Source organism: Eptesicus fuscus, chromosome 5 (genome assembly GCF_027574615.1).
Source record: "Eptesicus fuscus isolate TK198812 chromosome 5, DD_ASM_mEF_20220401, whole genome shotgun sequence".
NCBI classification, from domain to species: Eukaryota; Metazoa; Chordata; class Mammalia; order Chiroptera; family Vespertilionidae; genus Eptesicus; species Eptesicus fuscus.
In genome coordinates, this window is record NC_072477.1 from 86565356 (window position 1) to 86589775 (window position 24420).

The 24420-nt window shown below is 38.8% G+C and overlaps 1 protein-coding gene across 1 annotated transcript in view; it reads left to right on the top strand.

The window, feature by feature from the left end:
• The window catches only part of NPAS3 (neuronal PAS domain protein 3), an 875944-nt gene that overhangs the window by 278222 nt on the left and 573302 nt on the right, over positions 1-24420 (top strand). The window lies entirely within an intron of this gene.

The window sequence follows — 24420 nt, forward strand, 5'->3', positions numbered from 1 at the left end:
CCCGTGTTCTTGGCTGTTGTAGGAAAGGGGGTAGTGGGGAGCTGTAACCCTTAGAGGACTTACATTAAAATGAGGTCAGAAGCAGTGCTGTTTACAGGCCTGTGCTCAGAGGAGTGATCCTCTTTGTGCATGTGCATGTGTCATTCCGTTCCTCTCTTTGCCATCGCTACTTAGGGTTTGTGTTTCGTATGTTTAGGAGAGAAGGAAAATTAGAGTTTAAATTGCAACATGTTATTTTCCTCTAGAGCAGGGGTTGGCACACATGTCCTGTAAAGGGCCATATAGTACATATTTTACCGTAGATTCTGGGGATTAACTCAACTCTGCCATTGCAGCATGAATTCAGCCATAGACAATAGGGCGTGGCTGTGTCCTTTGAAACTGTGTCTACAAAGCAGGCAGCTGCCACCAGATTGGCTCACAAACCATAGTTCCCAGACTCTGGCTCTAGACTGTAAGACTGACATTCAGAGCTTGAGAAGAACATACAACACAGTAGCTCGCAAGGGCAAGATGTGAGTTTAAGACAGCAGAGTACAAACAAGCGAAGGCACATTTATGCTGTCCTTTCACAGCCCTCTGACCTAAGAATGTAGATGTCAACTTGGCCACACAACAGTCCATGTTCCAGAGGCTAAAGTAGTAGGGAATTTTCCCAGGCTAAAGACGGGAATATAATCCTGGTAAGCATTTATTATATACAGAAGAGCTTATTCAGAAGGCTGTCTTCATGTTTATTCCAAATCATGCAAGATGGAAGGATAAGTGCAAAAGCTTATAAATCACACAATGTACAAAATGTTATTATTAAATTTTAAATATGTTGCTTGAGGGACTGGTCTTATATTAAGTTATTTAGGATAATCATCTTTATTTCCATTTTTCTTTTAAGTAGTTTGCGGTTTATAGTTTCTTTGTGGTAGCAGTAGCTACCAAAGTAGAAAAATCTAATGGTTCCCTTATCCGTCTACTCTTCTATTTTGTGATAGCCCTGCTTACTCTTGGAATCATGGCCTTTTAGAGAGACAGAATTATAGAGCACTAAGAACTATGCCTTCATTTTACACGTGAGGGGAATATGTAGAAAGGGTTTACAGTTAAGTGTTCACAGATCTAAAACTAGAATCCCCGCCCGCCCCCCTTTTTTTTGCCTTTCTGTCTAAGTGTTCTTCTATCACATCACTTTCATTTCCAAAGATACTTAATTTATGTCACCATCTTCAAAAATTCCAGGTGAGAATTCTCTCAGTTTCAGAGTGTGACTAATTCATTTGGGCTTTGTGGCCTTCAATCAACTCAACTCTCTCACTACTTATTATGATAAAGATGGGGGGGAAAAGCAGGCATGGTCTCTGCTCTCATGGGTTTCAGTCTGTGGAAGGACATGGCGATGTCAGTGAGAAAAACAAGGAGGCTGGGATGGATGTTTAGGAGCCTGGAAGGAGATCACAGGTTTTATTATTGTAAACTTTCCATCGGATTTTGGCAGAGAATCCAAGTTGTAACATGTTGTTCCCACTATTAGTAAACCGGTGAGAGGCTAAAACTGTAGTTGTAAGCATAGTGACTCTGTACTATTTACCCTGATTCTCAGAAGTTGGGCGGAATGCAAAATGCAATGGGCACTTTCTGTAAACTGGTTCTGCTACACAGTATATGTATATTTTATTGCTTTACTCTAGTTCTTTAATGCAAACCTGCTACTCATACTGATCAAACATTCATGGAACAACATCAAAGAAATTCGTTTTAATTTATTAAGGTCTTCTATGTTGTGCCCTTGAAGAAGTTCATATGGATAAACAAGCTTATATAAATAGCCTGTAGCATCCTGGGAAGTGCAGTTCATAATCCAACAATAAAACAATACACATTATACTTTGTGCTTCTCCAAGCAGTCTCTTGAGTAAACCTAAAGGCATTTGGAAATTTATATGAGAAGGACTTACACACTGTAGGCAGCATTTTAAGAAATGTGATGAGTTATTCATGTTAATAATTAAATTGCAGAGCTTAAATTTAAATTTGTCACCCCAACTATATAGAAATTTAATCATTTTAATTTACTGCTTCAGAAAGGTCCTTCACTCTGCCCTGTATTCATCTCATCTTTTCTTAAAAGTCCATAAAGGCTGATGAGTTTGTTTTGTGATGCCCATTGTGTACAGATTATTTACAAGTTATGCTTGCAGAAAGAACACCCAGGTGACAGTGTGTAATATGTCCTGAGTCAATTACTTCGTGGAAATGATATGTTAAGCAATTGGAAGGTAACAGATAGTTTTTTCCATTATTTTAGAAATATCTGTATTGCTATAATACAGATCAAATCTACAATGAATATAATGCATTATTCAAGAAATGACCAGGCATTCTCAGCAGTGTTTCAGCTAAATAACTGATGATTGTAACCTTTAAAGAAATCTCATTGTGGTGACTGTTGGTAAATCACTTCCCCATTCATAGTAATCTCTATTTAGAGGCTATCTGGAAACCATTATATCTTTTATTAATCTTAAAAGCAATAGCTGCTGATTTGACATTTGCTAAAACTAGATAAATTTTTCGTCTTTCTAATATCACAGACTTAAGTCAATTTTGGGAGTCTATCGGCTGCAACTCTATCAATCCAGGAACATTTACCACTCTAGGCATGCGTTTTATTTTAATTTAAACATCGAAGCTTTTGAACAATTTGCCTATGTGTGCGACAGGCAACAATGCTAACATACTGTCTGTATAATACAAGACATTTTTAGTTTTTGGAAGGAAACAGTTGAAAAATATGCAAGATAGGTGGTGCTTAAAATCACCTAAGCGCATTAGGAAAGAGCTTTACTATTTCCATGGAATTTCTCTTCCCTATTTTCAGGCATGCATTTTGAATTAACTGGTAGATTTTTCTGTAGTTTTTATGTGAGCAACACATGATCTCTCCTTAGCCAAAGACTAGGCTGTTACTTAAGCAATGATTTTTCATGGATTCCTTAAAAGTAGTCATGTAGGGTGAGTACAGGACATCTTTCGGAGTAACACTAAATTACTGTAATGGTTGTCCCAAACTTAGATAGCATTTTAAAAAATGGTTCTGCTTCCATAGAAGGTAGAGATTCCAATACTAGCCAAGTTGGAGCTCTTCTTGGTCTCAGCAGCTCCAAGGTCTTCCCGCTTCTGTTATGGCTTTTTACTGTGTGCATTTATGTCTGCCAGGTGACATTCGTGTTTGAGAGCAAGTGTCATATTCCTTATTATCTCAGAGAGAAGGCTGGTCTGGGTGGGGGGTAGGAAGAGATTAACCAAAGAACTTGTGTGCATATATGCTAACCCATGGACACAGACAATAGTGTGGTGAAGGCCTGGGCTGGGGGCAGGGGCAGGATAGAAGGCGTCAGTTGGGGGGAAGGGTATATATGTAATACTTTCAACAATAAAGATTTTTTTAAAAGAAAGAAAATGTGAAATGAAGGTCTTAGACTCAGGACATGGCATGTATGCCAGCTCTTGCGATTCTTTCTGTTGTTGTTGTTACGCAGGCAAATGGTAGAACTCGGCATGAACCCTTGGCTCTGAACAGAAGCTCCCTGTAGGGCGAGGAGAGTAGGACAGGAGGTGGAGACTTGCTTCTTGCTTGCTTCCTATTCTTACCGCTGTCATTCTCAGTACACGCAGGGCCTGACTCTCTGCTCTAGTCTCCAGTTCCATTTGCCTCCATCCAAAGTCCGTGGTGGCTCCAAATGGAAATGGAAGATTCAAAAAATTGAGCTACCGGGTGATCCTTTCTGTTTGTTTGGGTAGCCAGTGCCAGGTTTTACCATCTATGGAAATCTGATGTAATATAACTGCCTTTTCTTTAGGTTTGCTTACAAGAAAGGTTTCTTCAGATCTTTCTAGTGAAGTTATGACTTCTGGAAGAAGTTCATTTAAGAACGTACCGTTTACGTTTATTGTACATCATGTTTGAACAAGCAATGCTTACAGCGCCACACTTCCGTAGGATCGTCATTTCTGACATGGGGCAGGAAGGACTTTTCTGAAAACTGTGGGTCTTAAGGGTGGCAGAGTAAGTGTCTGAGACTCTAATTCTGTGAAGTTTCGCCTTTTATCAGCAAAACCTTTGATATCTACAAAGGGATACTATAGTCCACCTTCAGCATGAAGAATACTAGAAAGCATTGCTGGCTTCTTGCTACATGCCACTGACAGTTTGATGGGTCACCATGGCGGTCAGTGCATTGGGCACTATTGAGCATCCAGAATTACCGTGACTCCAAACAGTGACTCAAGGAAAGGATACCTGTGAGAATGATGGCTGAGAGCATGTGACTACCCAGCCAGGGCAACAAGCAGTTTCCACATCTCAGTAGCATGCCACAGAGCTTTTACTCCTCTTGTAGCCGGAGTTAGTCTGTGGCTTGGCAGATCTACACTGGGAAGACCTGGGTGGTCCTACTTCTTACCACAGTCTGGCTGGGCTTGACTCCTTGCTGAGAGTTTAGCTCAGGTCTGCCCACTGTCAAGGGGCAGCCAGATATTTGGGAAACTCTTTCCATGGTGATGGCAGAGGTGTAAGAGTGCTGTGCAAAAAACAGATAAAAAGGAGGAATATATTAAACTTTAATGCTGTAAGCATTGAATGATATTTGGTTTGCAAATCTCCCCCTCTCCCTCTTTCCCCTCCTCCTTTCCCTCTTTCCCTCCTTCCCCTCCCCTCCCTCTCCTCCACCTCCTTCCCATCCCCTCCCCTTCACCTTCTGTCATTTCTCCTCCTCCTCCCCTCCTCCTCCCCCTCCTCCTCCTCCTCCTCCTCCTCCTCCTCCTCCTCCTCCTCCTCTTCTTCTTCTTCTTCTTCTTCTTCTTCTTCTTCTTCTTCTTCTTCTCTCCTTCTCTCTCTCTCTCTCTCTCTCTCTCTCTCTCTCTCTCTCTCTCTCCCCCCCCCCTCCACCTATAAAATGGCAAATTTTACACAAGTAGAGTTTGTTATACTTGGATTCAAATGAGATCCAAGAATGTACTGCCCTTTGTGACCCTCTCTGGTGTGGCTGTCATGGGGAACTTTGGCATGATTGTAATTATCATGGTGGATCACACCTCCATACCCCAGTGTACACCTTCTTCCAGAGCCTTTCCATTTTGGACATAATGCTGTTCTTGCACAATTGCACCCAGGCCTCTGGTGAACTGCTCTGAAGAGGATCATACTCTTCCCTTGGAGGGCATGCTGCTCAGTCCTCCCCATCTCTTCTCAGTGTCACAAGCACATTCCTGGCTGTCATGCCTACAACTGCTTTGTTGCCATCTGTAACCCTCTGCTGTTTTCTGTGAGCATATCTCAACAGCTCTGTGTACTGTTAGTGTCAGGCTCCTATCTGTGGGGCTTAGTGAACGCCATCACTCACACAACCATGACCTTCGGGTTGCCCTTCTGTGGGTCCAGTGAGGTTAGTGACTTTTTCTGTGATGTCCCTCTGGTCTTCAGATACTTTCATAAATGAATTGATCCGAAATAAACCCCCCAAAACACCCATAACATTTCTTAAGGACATTTTTGTGAAAATATGAACAAAGAGGTGCCTGTGTACCCTTTTGCATCCTATATCAGGATTTATCAATTTGTCCTTTTCTCCCCTGTCATCTTCTTTTCTTCTGGCAATAGTGAATACCTCACTGAACATTTATGCCTTAGTCCATGCCATCATCAGCCCTTTTCCTTCTTTCAGGTTTGCTGAGCTACTATTCATCATTTAAAAACCAACTCACATATAATATTCTCATGTAGATCTTCTCTTCTTCCCAAAAATGTTAGTAATTTTTTCTATAGATTACTAATAAATCTTCTATTGCTTTATTATGAGTTCATAATTATTTTTATATACCCATTTCTATGCTTAGATTAGGAGCTGTTGGAGGGAACCACCTGAGTCATATTATACATGTTTATATTTCCATGTTCAGTACCCAGGGAAAAAAGTATTTAACCATGTTTTTAAATTGAATTGTATAGAATTGGATTGTATCTTTGGGTTGCATTAGCAGAGCTGATGCTGATGAGAGCTAAGGATGGATCTAAGTCACAGGCTAGGAAGAAGAAAGAAAGAGTAAAAATAAAAGGAAGACGAATGATGGGAATAGTGTGAAACCATCCTATATAATAAAGAGGTAATATGCAAATTAACTCTCATGCCCTCACAAGATGGCTACCTATGATCAGGCTGGCAGGGGGATTAGTGAGGGATGACCAAACGACTGAACAGCAGGCTGCGTGGGGTGACCAGGCTGGCAAGGGGATTAGTGAGGGATGACCAAACGACTGAACAGCAGGCTGCGTGGGGCAACCAGGCTGGTGCGAGGTGGGGGTGTGTGTGAGGGGCAACCAGGCCAGCAGGATGGGCAGTGGGGGGTGACCAGGCCAGCAGGATGGGCAGTTGGGGGTGACCAGGCCAGCAGGGGGGGCAGTTGGGGGCGACCAGGCTGGCAGGTGATTAGGCTGGCAGGGAGGGCAGTGAGGGGCAACTAGGCCAGTGGGGTGGGCAGTTGGGGGTGATCAGGCCAGCATGCAGAGGCAGTGAGGGGTGATCAGGCCAGCAGCAGGGACAGTTAGGGGTGACCAGGCAAGCAGGCAGAGGTGGTTAGGGGCAATCAGGCAGGCAGGCAGGTGAGCGGTTAGGAGCCAGCGGTCCCGGATTGTGAGAAGGATGTTTGACTGCCAGTTTAGGCCCGATCCTTGGGATCGGGCCTAAACCGGCAGTCAAACAACCCCTGAGGGGTCCCGGATTGGAGAGGGTACAGGCTGGGCTGAGGGGACCCCGCCTCCCCCCGCTCCCATGCATGAATTTTGTGCACCGGGCCTCTAGTTAGGAAAATAAGCAGTGTATGGATTTATGGATTAGGAGCTAGGAGAAATTGTAGTACCCCCATTCTCCACCCCCTGGATGTGTGCCAGTCCCTGCCTTGTAATGGCCTCCCTTCCCAACATGTTTCTCTCATGTAATATACAGGCTGAGTAGTTGAAAGTTAAAAGCAAGAGTCTCAAGAAACCCATAGGGTCTTGTGTTTATAAATTCAGTTCCATTCAACAAATGTCTGAGTTCCTTCTCTTCGTCAGTCCTCTGAGTGCTCTGCTGAATACTGTGGGGGCATATACAGAGAGTATAAGGCACAATCCTGGCCTTGGATGTATTTACCTTTCATTGAGAAATAAGTGTGAAGGACAAAAGGGAAGGACAGAAGGTGAGAGCCTTTGATAAAATTAAATAAACCCTGTGACATGACTTATAATGCCCCCTCTAGACCTCAGTTTCCTTCTTTGGATTTTCTTTTTGTCAGTAATTCTGGTCTCTAATTCAGAACCCCAGTTCCTTGGAAAGGATTTTGCACTTCTTGTCTCAGATTAGCTTCTCTTGAGACTATTGGGTTTCCTGAAGCTGTTGATTAATAATTTCAAAAACCATGCTCTAACTCAAGCAAGTCAAACTCGTGGCCTGCGGGCCGCATGCGGCCCACAATGAATATTTTTGTGGCCCAGGCAATATACCAGTATTATGTAAGAAACATTTTAATAAAAATTCATAACTTAATTTTTCCAATGTCCTCTTATACATAATTATTAATATTGAACTACAATGTTCGCTAATGACTACTATAATCGTGTTGCATTCATTTCCCTTACGTGCCTTATGCACAGGTACACCATTTCTCTCCACTAATACTAGCAGCGAGTATTTTAGCAGCCGACCGTCATGTCATTAGTCTTGTACCGACTTGTCTGGTGTGTGCAACAGGAAATATTTCACTTTCAGAGAACAAGAAAAATAGGTTTATTTGCGTTACGCTTATTAATTTGTGCAGTTATTCAGTGTCTGGTAAGTTAATGTTTAAGAAAAATATTAATTTTTATTAAAATGTATTATTTTATGTTAATGATTACTCGTTTATTTCAGCCCTTAGTATTCAGCATGTCTCTATTGAAATAAACCTACGTTTCTATGAAAATTGAAGCTTTTGTTTATTTGCGGCCCACATAAACTTAAACCTTGTTTATTTGGCCCTGTGTTAGCCTTTGAGTTTGACATGCTTGATCTAACTCTACATAATCTGTACTAATTTCTGCTTTCTTTCTCTTTTACTTATTAACCCTCTATCGTGTCTCCCTTGTGCTAAGTCAAAAATAATGTGATAAAGTGGCTTCTTTTAAAAGCTTTTATCTGTTGATTATCAAAATTTCCATATATGCAATCATTATAAAAGAAAGAGAGGAAAGAAGACATCACACAATGAAGTTTTAAATTAAAAAGTCAAATACTGCCCTAACCGGTTTGGCTCAGTGGATAGAGTGTCGGCCTGTGGACTGAAAGGTCCCAGGTTCGATTCCGGTCAGGGGCATGTACCTTGGTTGCGGGCACATCCCCAGCAGGGAGTGTGCAAGAAGTAGCTGAATCGATGTTTCTCTCTCATCAATGTTTCTAACTCTCTATCCCTCTCCTTTCCTCTCTGTAAAAAAATCAAAAAAAAAAAAAAGTCAAATACCAAATATATGATACAGACACAATTTAAATTTAGAAATTCATATATTGCTTTTACTCTCAACAAATTTTAGGGAACATACTCACATTCTGTTTCACATCCAACTTATATTAAGACATCTACCAGTTCTTGATAATGTAATATGTTAGTCCTGGCATCCTGTGGTATTGCATTATACTACATTCTACTCACTTACTTTTGACTTTTATGTGTATGTGCTCTGTTCTTTAGGGCTAGAATTCTTAAACGTGCTTCAGTTAGTCCCATCACCTCTGGCAAAGCACAACATATAGTTTCAGCACTCTGCAGATAACAATATTTCATGGGCACAGCAAAGGAGTCACCTCTGACTGCTTTATATGATTGAAATTGCACTATGGCTTTAATTTTCAGAAACAGCTTTCTAGATACTGTGCATAAGTCTTAGCTTTGCCTTAATAAACATGTGGCGACCTCCACCTGTAAAACTGCTGTGGCTTTGAATACTGATTGACTGCAAATTTCACATCCTCTCTGGGTCCATAATATGTCTGCGAATGCCAGAGCCTGGGCAGGGAAAGAAGGTCGACAGAATTTTCTGTTTAAAGATCTTACAGATCATCTTGCTATTATGTTGAGAAAAATGATATAGAGAAAAGTTTAGTGACACAAAGTCAGTAACAGACTTGGGACTGGAATTAGGACTTTTGGAATCCCAGTTCAGCACATTTCACTCCATGAAAAAGAGAGATTTCTGTGTTCAGCACGTGTCCTCAGCTGTTCATCGGTATCCCCTTTTCCCATTTACATTGTACATCAATGTATGTGCTTATACATGGCTCATGTGTACAGACCAAACTTTTAGATCAAATGTTACCATTGCATTCAAATTAAAAGACATTTTTATGCTATTCAAAAGCAAAGGACTTATAATGCAGCAAAATAATCATTTTTTTAATGTTTTTTTTTTTTTTTTGCTACTCCTCACCTAAGGATTTTTTTCCCATTGATTTTTTGAGAGTAAAAGGGGTGGGGGAGAGAAAGAGAGAGAGAAACATTGATGTGAGAGAGACACATCAATTGATTGCCTCCCACACACACCTGGCCAGGGAGCCTGCAACCGAGGCACATGCCCTTGACCAGAGCTAAACCCAGCACCCTTCAGTCCATGAGCCAATGCTCTAACCACTGAGCCACTAGAGCAATAATATATTTTAAAAGGCCTACATGCTTACATTAGGGTAAGCTGGGTGAAGAGTATTATAGAAACTTTGCAGCTATCCCATAAATCCAAAATAACAAGGCTGTTTTTGAAAAAGCACTACTTTAATGACAGAAACATAAGGAAACCAACCTCTGCCCAATGGAAACGTGTTCTGTCCCAGTTTTCTGCATTTCCAACTGGTCAGTGTTGAGTCCTCATAGGCTCAATACAATGTGTTGATTGTATTGAGTAAGAAATGTGATTGACTGACAATTGCAATATCAATTAGGATAGGGGAGAAAGAAAATTGATTCAACTGTCTGTGTAAAGTTTTCTTAAATACTTTATAAATTACCTAGTTCTATCAATAATCAGGTAAGCACAGGTGTACCCTGGAGTTCTCGCTCCTGTCTTCACTAAAAGTCATGGCTACTGCTATACTGTCTGTTCTTCTGACCCTGGTCAAAGATTGCCTAAAACGGAAGTTAGTTAGCCAAGATGAAGCCTGGATGCAGAGCTGTAGAACAGGGGTCAGCGAGCTTTTCCTGTGAAGAACCAGATGGTAGATAATTTAGCCTGTGTGGGCCATTTAGTCTCTGCTGCAACTACTCAGTCTATTGTTATAGCATAAAAGCAGCCATGGACAATTCAAAACTGAGTGAATATGGCTGTATTTCAATAAAACTTTATTTGTAGATGCTTAAATCTAGTTATGGCATGTCACAGAATATTCTCACGAGTTCGTTTTAACTGTTAAAAAATGTTTAAAAATGTTAGCTTATGGGTTGTACAGAAACAAGCGGTAGTTCGCCAGCCCCTGTGAAGAGCATTAGAACCGGAAAGGACTTAGTACCGTTTTATAGCCCATTGTGTTGAGAAACACCCTACTGTACTGCAACAGGTTAAGTCTTGTGTCTGTTTTAAAGGCATAGCAATAACAATGAATGGCTGGCCAAGTATTTACTTTATCTTCTTCAGAGCTGTGTGTTCATATAATCTATTTACCATAATGGCCAGCATAACTACATTGAATATTTTACAAGGTTTCCATGGATGTACATGATTTTCTGCATTGTATATTTGCTGAAAATGAAATGTAAAGTCATGTAAAGTTATTGGCACTGTCTGGCTTATTGTTTTGCCTGCTGTCTCAAGTTAATGTAGCAAGTGACTCAAACTAAGGCAATTTAGATAGTCTTCTTTAGCTTCAGGATCTTATGAAAGAAAAATATGACCAAAGCTTTGTCTACACAGGACTATTATTTGGTCATTTTGACTTAACTAATCAAATAAATGGTTAGTTCAATTAAATAATTATTTTGATTTATTTTTTGACATAATTTGTTACTTTCTTATTCAGCTGGTGGTTAAAGGCATGATATAGCTGTAATCATCACAAAATAATCATCAGAAGAAAGAAATGTGAGATTTGTGTATCAAGAATCTAATGTTATTAACAGCATAAGAATGAATACATTGGCAAAGCTGAACTAATCATTTGTAGGTAGAAATAAACATATCTCTGAAATCATTTTTACATAACATAAAGATATATAGCACAGTTTAATTTTTCACAGTGTACTAAATTAAACTTGTTACTAAAGGAACAAAACCCAGTCACTAAGACATCACTATTGTGGTCTTCGGCCATTGTCCATTGAGATCTGTCAATCACTAGGTGTTGAGTGAGTGCTGGGTGAATATGACTGTAGTAAGAGATTGGGGGGAGGAGACGGACACCCTAAAATTCATAAATTCATAGTTATAACTACCCACAGCACTACAGACTTTTTTTTTCAGAAATGGTTTGTAATTAAAGCCCATCATTCATATATAATTTTACAGTTTGGGAAATAAGGCTGTGTTGAATATCAGCACTGATGATGAAAACAGACTGTGTACACAGTTTGGGTTTTATATAAATACTTTAAAATATTGGCTTTCTTCTATAAAAATAGATGAATAGTATCCAGGTTTTTATGAGAATCTGAGCATAAAAGCAAACTTGCTCTCATTTCCTATTTTGAAAAGATATGTGAGGATTACATAGCAAAATGCAGTGCATTCTAGAGTTACGAAGAAAACAGGGAGGCAGATGCAGGTCAGCCTGGCTTTGGGCACACTCGGACTTTTGTAAAGTGGCGCAGCAATGTTTGCTTAGCTGACACCTGACCTCATGTCGGTTTCATTGCATCTCCTGTGGATACTGAGCTCCTACAGTTGCAGAAAAATCTGTATCAAGTTGTTGGGTCTATGCTATTTTGTGAGTTATACCTGGCAGGCGATCAGATTGAACCTTCTTGTTGTGAGTTACTAAATTTTTTGCTGTATGAACATCTGCTTTTGGAAAAGTTAAATAGTAACTTTACTGAGATTAGCGAAGGTGACTCTTGCAGCGAGTTCTAACAACTCATAATAAAGGTGTGGTTCATGTTAAGAAGACCGATGAAGGCAGGAAAATGTGTGAATGAAATGTAAGCGAATCACCCCAATCATTTTAATGTGTCCTCCGAATGCCTTGTTAGTAGCAAGGTGTTGGCCAGTGAAGTTGGACACTCCTGAGATCAAATCTTTGTGTGTACAAGTAACATCTCTTCGGGCTCGGTTTTCTTTCTGGGGGAGAAAAGGAACTTTGGGGCCTGAGTAAGCCTTGCACTGAAGGAAGCCTAGATTCTATTGGGAGGCTTAGGTTCACACTGGAACAACCAAAGACATGTTAGAATTCCCTGTTCATGGTTTTTAGCACATTAGAATTAAGTCTTTTTTTTTTTCCTGGAAAGATTGTATTGACAAAATGATGTTAATCAGAAGGAAGAGATGTTCAACATGAAGTATTTATTTTGAAATACATTTTGGGATTCTGACATGTAAAAATTTATATCAGGTGACAGAGGAATTTTAGAGTGTTTCTTAAATGACACAGGGAATTTGGGAATTGTAAGGCAAGTTAATGTTATTTTAATGCTTACTATAATGAGATATAAAAGTTGATTACACATTATTAATGTGGGAATATTTCATTGAGATGATAAGAAGACAAAAGCACTCTTAAAATAGGCTGTATTCCTAATAAAAGACTGATTTATTGAAACAGTGGGTATAGTTGACATTTCCCTCCTCAGAATTTTGGCTTTATGGATATAATCTTAGAGTAGGTTTTAGGATAACAATTGTTTTTGCCATTAGAGAAGAGGAATGGGTCATATTTATTGTTTCACTTTATTAACCTATTTATCCTCTAGGTATTTGAATGCTTATTACATTGCAAGATTCTACACCAGTCTCTAGGGGGAATGCAAGAAGAAAAAACAACTGAACCCTCTAGGAGTTTATAATCGAGTGGGAGTGACGCACACTCTCAGAAAATAATACAGTAAGATATTCATGTTGACAGAGGTCTAAGCAAAGTAATGATCCCTGACAGTGGTTAATAGCAAATGGGGAGACCAAGCAGGTAGCCTTTAGACTGGACCTTAGAGATGAGTAGGATTTTATATTGCAGTTTTTCATAGTGAGCATAGTGAATTTATATAAGGCAGTTTTAAAATATAATCTTTTACTATTTTCCAATAAAATTATCTTACAAAGTTCTATATTCAAATGAATATTTTTTTCTGAGTCTTTATTTTAGATATGCATTGGTGTCAGATAATCTTTTGTGCATAAATATGCTTAAAACTGTAAACATGGTGATCACTAAGGAGAACTGTGGTTCCCTCAGATGTTAGGTAAGCTTATGGTTGTTTCTTTCAAGAGTATTTTAAACAGAATATCCAAATGTCGTGTAGGGCACAGAATACCTGTGTATATTCCTGTTATTTGACCATAATATACACTAATAAAAGAGAAAGACGCAAATTGACCATACCTCCACGACGCCCATCAGCCAATCAGGAGTGACTATGCAAATTAACCCAACAAAGATGGTGGGTTAATTTGCATACACAGGCGTGGAGCAAAGACTGAAGGCTCCGGCCCAAGTGAAGACTGAGACTGAAGACTGAAGACTGAAGATGACTGAAGACTGAAGACTGAAGAGGTTTGGCTTCTCTGCTGCGGCCAGAGTGGAGAAGCCTCGAGGCTTGGCTTCTCTGCTGCGGCCGGAGCAAAGGCCTGGGTCCCGGGTGCTGGAGGAAAACTGGTGCCAGCAGCCAGGGCAAGGAGGCCTATTGCACGAATCTTCGTGCAACGGGCCTCTAGTCTCACATAATTGAAAATATGAATCATACACCATGCTAATAAACCAAGAGTTGAATCAAATATAGTTTTCTGATATCTTCTCTATAGTATCTTACCTCCACATAGAGATAGAAGAAAGGCTGGAATGAGGTGTACTTTTAAATTTTGAAATTCTAGTGTATATAGAAAATCCCATCCCCATCAAAGAGCTGATACAGAAAGGGTTAGAGCAGAAGAGTGGCTACTATTGTGGGCACTTCTCAGTAGAACAGCCAAAGTTCAGGCAAGACACTGGGGCAGTGGCGGAGTGGCACGTGCACTTGGCACCCAGCTCACACACATCCCGCCGAAGCCTATAATTGGGAGGGAAGACTAGACAGCGTGGAAGAGAATGTTTTGTACTTTGATTTCATTTAAATTGGCACAAAGGGAGGGAACAGTTTTGCTTCACATGTGAAGTCAGTCATTTCTTGGGTTGCTAGCTCAATGTTTTAGCAGAACAGCTGTTTGGTACAATGTGGCTTTCTACAAGCAATATTTCTGCTGCTAGAAAAGTGGCAGTCTGCCAAAGAGAGTGCCCAGACCAGCCCCTAAACAAAAAAAATCTTTTGTCAACGACTCTAATAATTTGTACAATTCAGGAAAGGGGGGTTGCACAGTCTTTGCAGATGTGCATTTATGATGCTATTTTTAAGCAGAGCGGCATGAAAGAATAGATTCATAGGAATTGTAAGTTGATCATTCATTTCAAGCACTTGGCTTCTGCTCTTGCTAAAATTTCCTTCTGTGTAAAGGAAACACAGCCAGCCTTGAAACAAGGTAAGGTAGGGTGTGACAATAAGATGAAATTCTTCATTTTCAAACCTGTGATGCTTGCTCAAAAACAAAAAGCTTTGGGGTCTTATTTTAGCCCCCTGCTAAGGAAATAAATGCAGTTTTCTGATTCCTTACAGCAGAAACTTGCTATCCTTCAGCACTTTGAGGAAACAACTCTTAATGAGCCTACATTCTTTTACAGCAGTCCATTCTCTGAAAGTGAGCTTAAGTGCTGAAGGAAATGCCAGAAGCATTTACTTAACCTGCGCCAAATTAATACATGTTAATTCTCTGTAGTTTAACCTACATGCAGTCTTTCTGGTATAAGCCTGGGTCTAGTCTCACATCTGACCTCTGCACGCTGGTTACCCAAAATCCACAGCAGTAGACTCTGGTTGCTTTGACTCCAGTGACAGAGTTAGGAAAATAAGATAATCTTTTAAAAATTATAGACCCCACTTCCCTTAACAGCCGAGGAATAAATCTGATAGGATCCTGTCTTTTATTTCTTTCTTTTTTCATGCCACAGTGATTATATTTTTATTAACTAAAAAAATTAAAGAATGTTTACTTTCAAATGATAAACTATACATTCATATTTTTAGTATGTCATAGTTTATTTATTTATTTATTTTTATTTCTTTATTAATTAAGGTGTTACATATATGTCCTTATTCCCCCTTTGCTCCCCGTCTTTTATTTCTATTCAACAATACACTTGATATTTACCTGAGATAATTAGACTGCTCTATTAAAATACAAAGTCATATTCTTCTAATGACATCAGTTAATACAATCTCATTCAACAAGGTGTTTATAGACCAAAGAAGATCATAGAAGATTCACTAACTTGATAAAAAGCTCCCTCTCATTCTGAGTTGGGGTCTTAGTTATTGTTGTATACTTTTAAAATAATCCAATATTTTCTTCTCTGTATAGGTGCAAAAAATGCTCAATTGAATGGAGTTATGTGTATTAAATTATTAAATCAGGAGTATTTTTGCTGCACTCAGAAGTTAATCTGCCTATGCATGCTGTCCCCTCATATTTTAACATTTTATATGTAGGAATGTAAACGTACTAACTGTGATGGTGGGAAATTGCTAAAATAGGTTATTTTACTCTACTAATGAAGATACATTTACAAAATTATTCAGATGACCTGTTCCATCATATTGTAAGCAGTTACTGAAGTGTTTCCTGAGTTTAATAAGGATTTATAGTGACAATTACACTTCTATTTATGTATGTGTACCCCCCTATAGAGGGGTACGGCATTTTGTAAAATGACAAGTCCCAGGAAATTGTTTATAAAATTTTCTCTTATAAGTAAATTAATAAAATCACATTTCTTATATATTAGAGAAATACTCTAGGTCAGTGGTCGGCAAACTCATCAGTCAACAGAGCCAAATATCAACAGTACAACGATTGAAATTTCTTTTGAGAGCCAAATTTTTTAAACTTAAACTTCTCCTAACGCCACTTCTTCAAAATAGACTCACCCAGGCTGTGGTATTTTGTGAAAGAGCCACACTCAAGGGGCCAAAGAGCCGCATGTGGCTCGCGAGCCACAGTTTGCCGACCATGGCTCTAGGTAAAGGGTATCTGTGGCAATACTGGGAGGCACAAAATTATCCATATTGCATTTCTGTTTCTTTATTCATACCAGGTATTGCTTTAGTGGTTGCAAGAGTACATACTTTTTATTGTGCGGTTGGAGAGCTATGGTCATATTTTACACTAATGCATTATCTTTTTCAAAAATCATAGAATCAATATACCAATCTTTATAGTGTACAAAGACATTTTAAGGTATGACTTGGGGAGAAAAACATGCAATGATATTGCACATTCATGGTCACATTTCATACTTTTTAAAAAATATATTTTATTGATTTTTTACAGAGAATAAGGGAGAGGGATAGAGAGGTAGAAACATTGATGAGAGGGAAACATTGATCAGCTGCCTCCTGCAACACCCCCTACTGGGATGTGCCCGCAACCAAGGTACATGCCCTTGACCGGAATCAAACCTGGGATCCAACCTGGGATCCTTCAGTCCGCAGGCCGACGCTCTATCTACTGAGCCAAACCGTTTAGGGCCATACTTTTAAATCTTCAAAAGATGAGCATCATTTTTTCCTTGTGAATTTAGAGTTCCTTTTAATTACTCTTCCTCTCTGTGTACAAAATATATGTAAGTAAAGAAAAAGAGTTAAAGCACTCTTTCTTAAAGCAAATTTAGACGCTTTGTATATCAACCAATTTTACCAAATGAAAGTCACTCAGTTTGGCCCATGACATACAAATAGTTTACAAGGCCCAAGCCCATTAATATTAGCCTCCGTTCAAAGAGCAGGAAAGACTAAAATTACGTTCTGTAAATTAATATTGTAAAATCCCTACATAGACAGCTGGTATGTATCTAGTAACCATAGCATCTTGTCTTTTCAGCCACTAGGCACTGATTGCATTACAACACATTTCTAGGCAATACCCAAAAAATAGATTGAGTGAGGTTGGCAAGTAGATAGTGGCTTAGATTGTGGTGCAGCTGATGTCAGCATCATTGTTAGTGTTAGCACATGAGTAAATTCACTTCACAAGCAGAAGAAACTTCAGAACCCACCCCTAGGCTTTGCTTTAGCCCAGTAGTCGGCAAACTGTGGCTCGCAAGCCACATGCGGCTCTTTGGCCCCTTGAGTGTGGCTCTTCCACAAAACACCACGTACCCTAATTAAGTTAATAACAATGTACCTACCTATATAGTTTAAGTTTAAAAAATTTGGCTCTCAAAAGAAATTTCAATCGTACTGTTGATATTTGGCTCTGTTGACTAATGAGTTTGCCGACCATTGCTCTAGCCATTACTAACTTGGTTGGCCAAGTGCACTTGGGGAGTAAGGAGGTGCGTGCTTTGAAGGAACTCATCTTCACAACAGAGCATGTTCTGTTGGTGTGACAGTGAACTACAAGCACACACTATTACTTATAAGTTAAAATCATATTACAAGGCCATAATGTCATAGTACACTAAACTTGTTTTTCATGGCTTTTCTTCATGTGACATACTACGAAATAGTGGGATACTGGCACAGTGTCAGGTTTATAATACCCAGATCTCTTGCTTTTGTTTTTAATTTAAATTCTTTATCGTTTAAAGTATTACATGAGTCTCCCTTTTCTCCATTGACCTCTCCTGGCCAACCCCATCCCCAGATCTCTTTAGTCCTTTACTGAACTCACTCTGCTTCTGCATTCTACATTGCTCTTTCTTTTGAATTATGTCTGTTGCAAACCTCACCCTTCCTGTGATTAATGAAATTTGATATGTTAGTGAAATCTGAGTTCTCAGACTGTGCTCTTCAGTCACTTCTTGCCTTCCTTCTACTTTGAATATTCTTTTCCCCTTCTCTTTTTGCTCCTTATCTAAACTATTCCTTTGAGTTTCTGCATTTCATGATCTTGTTCAAAGAAACAGAGAGCAAAATTGCCATACAGTGGTAACATTTTAAATAACGATTAAGCTATGCTCAGAAGAGCAGCAAGTTCAAATCAGATATTTAAATACAGGTTTCTCAGAGATCTTCATTTTTCACTTTGGTTTCTAGGGCATGTGGCACTGGACAGTGGACTTGGGGTCTGCAGGAAACTCTCCATTGCACTGTATGCCACTTGCATCCTGCGTGTATAACAAACCTTCTGTCCATATTGATCATATGCGATAGGTCACTGCTGCTAATGTTAGTCACCTGATTTGCAGAGCACTAGAACTAATAGCCTTTTCAAAAGTTATCAAATTATTACATATCCTAGACCAATAAAATGTCTTCAGTGATCATTTATCATTCACTTGATATTTTATTTCGAATGAGTCTACCTCAAGGACTTCCTGATATTTGTTAGTTCTAGTAAGACCACAAATGCCAAACAGTGACATAGTTCATAAAATTGACTGGCAATGAACCCAGAAGGCTGTAAATTAGTTTTATTTAAAATGACTTTAAAATAAATGAATGGCCTGTAGCATAATTCTAGACAGAGAGCAGAATTAGTGGAGATCCAGGGGAAGTCTGTCTGTGTTATACGTCTGTTTTGGGGTCTGAGGGGATCTGATTAGGTTTCTCACAGTGAAGGAGACAGAGCTTTTGCATGCAAGTTGGCCTGCATTTGGTCGCTAATGATTTCACTTTAATGTCACCGTTTAGTTTCATACTGATCATTTATACTGACACAAAGGAAGAAAAGAAAACAAGGAACCTGTCATCAATCATTCATTTAATCAAGTAGCAAAAGTAGATAAATAAACATACTGAGTTAATTATTCTTCTGTATATAATGATTGACAATAAAGTTAATTTATGCCTATTTTAACCCTTTAACATTTAGTGCCATTAGAAATAATAGCTATTAGCAGTTAAAGAAAGGATTGGGGGTGATCTTTTCTTTCCTAAAGTGTCATAAAGAAATTTCATACTAAGGTACTTAATTCACTTGAAATCTATTTTGATAAAGAGTTGTAGTTACTGGCATCTAAGCACATTAATTCTGTGCTATCAAATATAATGAAAAACAATTATGCTGGTCTGCCTCTTTTGTATTATTCTTATTCAGTCTCTTTAAGGAGACTTTTTTTTAAATGTGCGTTTCTGATGCATAAAATGATTTTTAACCAGATAAAAATATGATGCTAATTCAAATGTGTGTCGGATACAGCACTAATGGAAAAGAAGTCTTAGAGACAGCATAACACTAAAACATATATTTAAGTTAAAAGAGTTCTTGAAAGTACTAAAAATCTATTTTTTATGGTATTTGCCAGCACTTTTCTTCAGTTTTCCAGAGAAATTTCTTCTGGTGGCTATTTTGTTGTTGTTGTTGTTAATCCTCACCCCAGGATATTTTCCCATTTATTTTTAGAGAGAGTGGAAGAGAGGGCAGGAGAGAAAGAAATAGATAGAGAAACATCCATGTGAGGGAGACATATTGATTTCACATGCACCCTGACCAGGCTGGAGATCGAACTTGCATCCCAGGTTTGTGCCCTTGACCTGGAATCAAACCCTTCACCCTTCAGTGTGTGTGGGCCAATGCCCTAACCACTAGACACCACTGGCCAGGGCTGAAAAATTGATGATTACTTTTATGAGACTTTCTATAAATAAGTATATGCTCCAGGTGGACATAAAAGTAAATTTCTAAAGTTTTCAAGAAGCAGACTGAGTGAATTTTGGAATGTGTTATGTGCCCTTGAATTGGCTCCTACTCCTGGCGATCTTATGAATGAGTGATGTCCACAAGGTCCTGTCTCAACAGTCCTGCTCAGCTCCCATGGACTCATGCCTGTGGCTCTTTAAATGGAATCCCTCCATCGCATAGTTGGCCTTCCTCTTTCCTGCTGTCTCGATTTTCCCTAGCATTACCGTCTTTTCCAAAAGCCTGCCCTCTCATGATGTGATAGGAATTAGGCTGTTGATTAAAATTATTGTCAAAGATTTATAAAGAAACTGGGGGTGCCTTTGTGATTTCAGATGTGCTTCTCCGAGATGCACTTTATTAAATGGCTTTTCCCTTAGCAGTTTTAATGGTTAGTGTAGCTGAATTCTAATCACTTACTGTTTTTATTTCTCTCCCATATTCACTTCAGTCCTAACAAACCAGACCTGGATTGGGGAGTGGAGAGTTGCTGGGTAAGACAACTGGGGCCATGGTTCCCAGACGCGGGCACACTTTACTCAGTCGCTGCACTTTGTGCCAACTCCCTTCTCTGTCAAAAATAAAAAAACAATTTTTGCATACGTTTATTTGGTCTGTCTAGAAAATTAGCAGGTTCACTACCAGTGCAGAAATCTACATGTATAAATAGCAAGTTACAGTAATTTTTGAGTTCCTATCACTATTACTAAATTCTCATATTTGTTTCTTGATTGTTGTGTTGCAGTTTGCTTTCTGTAAACATTTGGCTTTGTAAGAGGCTTTGCTAACAAGACTTTCCGATGCCTTGAATAGATTTGGCATTCTAGTTATGTCTTCAGTGGCAAAGGAAAATTTAAAAATACGTAAAATTTAACTTGTAAGCTAGAAACTAGAAAAACAACATATAGAAAATAATTCACTTCATCAAGTGTGTAAATGAAGAGTTGTGCATTGATAGTTAAATTTGTTTTTTTAAAATAAATTTAAAATTGTCCACGTTTCTTAAGTTTACAATAACTCTGATGAATGAATCCCTCTGCCCCCTTCCCCTATTCCTGCCAAGGACACCTTTAAACTTCATTAATTTCTGTGTAAATGTGTTAAAAAGAAATATCTATTCTCTCGTTTGTCCTTTGTTTGGCCTCCTTCTACCTGCATGCATTAATTACGAGTTATTATGAGTGAGGAGTGGGGATTGGGAGCCTTTTTGTTCCTTAAATAACAGTTGATCTCCTTAGCTTTTGTTCAGTTTATGGATTTTCTTTTTTCATTCACTTAACAATCTGCAACTAGCAGGTTAAGAAAAATGCAGCCTGTAATCACGGTGGTAACAGTAACACCGACCACTCTGTTATTTCTTCCTTGAAGAACACGCCAATGTGCTTTTATGACTTTTATTTGGGAGAGACAATAAAAGCTGGGAAAAAATACCAGCGAACCTGTAAGCAGATGGTGTACACAGACACACACATATGCTCAAATACAGACAGAGTTTTGAAAAAGAAATATTTGAATACTAGATTTGAAATATTTGGTCCAAATCTACTCTCATTCAGTTCACAAGGAAATACGTTTAAAATCAGGATTTCTTATCACTCTCAGAAACCCTGGATCAAATGAATCTTTTGGGCACAAGTATATCTTGAATACAGGATAAGGAATGTTTTGTTGGTATAATCCTTAGAGCTACTTAGCTTCTATTTGATGCATCGTTCAGTCACCTTAATCGGTGATTGTGTAGCGCAGCCCCGGGGCTGGTTCTGCTTTGTCTCTGTCCTTACTGCATTTGCTGTCTCCCCTGGAAAAGAGTCAAAGAAGAAAAGAGTTTTAGGTGCTTGTTCTTTGCTCAGAAGTGGTGGGGTGAAGCTCCAGCCTCCCACCTGGCCATCTGGTTCCCTCATTAGCCTCACCTCTAGTTCTGGCTTCCTCCTGGGTGTCACTGACAGAACAACTCTCCAGTGAAAGCCTTTAGGTTATTAGCAGTTTTTCTCCTTCATGTTACCCCATTGTAGTTTTATTTATTCATTTAGAATAAAGAGTATATATTAACCATCTGCCATGTGTCCCCAGTGCTTAGAGATAGAAAAGAAATAGAAGATGAATTTTTGCTCTTTAAACATTTGTAATGTATTTATAGAAATAACCCATTTGATATTAAAAAAAATAAAATCTAGCCCTGGTCAGGTGGCTCAGTGGTTGGAGCATCTTCCTGTGCACCAAAAGGTTGCAAGTTTGATTCCTGGTCAGGAATCAAACACCTAACTTGTGGGGTTGTGGGTTTGATCCCCAAATGGGACACATGCAGGAGGCAACTGATAGATGTTTCTGTCTCACATCGAAGTTTCTCCTCCTCTCTCTCTCTCTCTCTCTCTCTCTCTCTCTCTCTCTCTCTCTCTCTCTCTCTCTCTCTCTCTTCCCCCCTTCCTCTCTCCCTCCCTTCCTCTCTCTCTCTAAAAATCAATAAAAACATATCCTTCAGTGAGGATTTACTAGTAATAAAAATCTAGAAAACATTTGTGAGAGGTTCCTACAGCAGATGCAGTGAGTTGCTTATTAAGCTAAGGAACAGTCCTGTCCCATGCCCTTCTCTGTAGCCAGAGGTCTAAAGGATAAGCGTCTGGAACCTTCGTGGCTACATGGCGAAAGTGCTCATCCTCCCTCGGCCACGTGTCGATCCTGTGAAAAAGGACCAGCCCTTACAGTTTTACTGCTGGGAAAATGAGGGGCAAAGGCACTGAGTTTCTTGGTCAAGTTTAGACGGGCTCATACTTTTGGGGCCTGTTACTGTGTCTTCCCAAGGCTGAGAGGTCCTGAGGTTGGCAGGTAGCTTTGAAGCCACATTGTTGATCAACATCCCTAGGTGTGGCCTAAACACTTTAGTCTATGAAATGAGACTCATAGTCATTTCGTTTTAATTTTCCACAAATCTTAAGAGAATGTGACTATGAATAGTATAGTCAAAGGTATATTTAATGAATATTCCGAGTTTCTTGGAGAGGGTTTTAAGTCTATATTTACCACAGCAACATTATACAAAACTTGGTTAGCTTTTAAGTTTTCAGTCCTTAGGAGAGAGAGATCTGTGTTTTGATGGTATAATTTATTCGCTAAAGTAAACTGAAGTACCCAAGTAGTAAGCTGCATTTTGACTTTTTCAGTGGGTTTTAAGAAAATTCAGTCTATCATGATAAAAACCTTTCTTTCTTAGGCTTTGGTTACCCTTTAGAGGAAACACAAACAGTTTTTAACATAGCAGAACAACTACGGAGACATGTGCCTATGTTCATTTCTTCCTTCCTCTAGAAAGAAAGTGGTTACTTCACATTGTAAATGCTTGCCTTGCCACCCCGAACTTTAGGTTTCTTGTATTTTTCCTCATACTCTTTGATGGCTCTCACTCCTCCGGCAGCTCCCCTGTTCTCTCTCTGCCTTGTTAGACAGCAGTGCCTGGAATTTGGGAGGCCATTTTTCTTGGCATTTTAGTGGGCAGCTTATGCACCCAAGGCATCACCTAAGTGCCAGCAACACATTCTTGACTGAATAATGATGTATGTGGAATGTTACTTTTTTTGCCTTATAAATGGATAGCAATTTACACAGCTGTGGATGTGGGATGTTTCAATCCCAGACCATGTTGTAAGAAAAATTGAATGACAGTGAGCAAAACAGCAGTAATTATAAAACTAATTACTAAATGCTGATGATGCCCATAGGCTTTGCATAACTAAAATTAGAAAAGGAAATTGCTTTCGGCTTCAGAGAGGCAACATGCTAGTTATTTCACTGTTTCAGTCAAAATGGAGGGTAGTATATAAAGTTCAATCAAGAAAATATACATGAATACATATATGTCTATATATTTGCATAACATATTTTCTATTTTGAAATGTTATTCACACTATCTTGCAATTTTATTTATAGAACTTTATGCATAGATATTTACATAAAGAAGATATATATTAAAATGTTTGAATGCAGTATATATACTATGCATTTTGCATACACTATAATTACAACATTAAAATACATATCTTTACAATATATTTATACATGCTTGGCTTTTCTCATTTCACAGCAGAATATAGGGTGCATTTCTGCTCTTGCATAAAGAATCTAATCTTGTGAATTCATAGCACATTATTCAAAATGAAATACCAAAAAAAAAAAAAAAGAAATTAAAACATTGGTCAGCTCATGGAAAATGAAGTATCATGTTTTGGAAAGACATACAATTGATAAATCAGAAGTCTGTAAGGCATACCTTTGTCCATCTTCAATTTGGAGCTAAGAAATATCAGTGTTAACTCCAGGAAATTTTGGAGATTGTAAGCTTATTTCATGCATATCCCAGACAATTCTAGGATTATAAATGTTTGAGCTGATATTGATAACATTCAAATAGGAAATAGAGGGGTAATTAATTATGTCAATATGCATATAAATGGAAAATGACTTAATGAGTTAAAAATGTAGTTATTTAGCCCGACTAGCATGGCTCAGTGGTTGAGCTTCAACCTATGAAC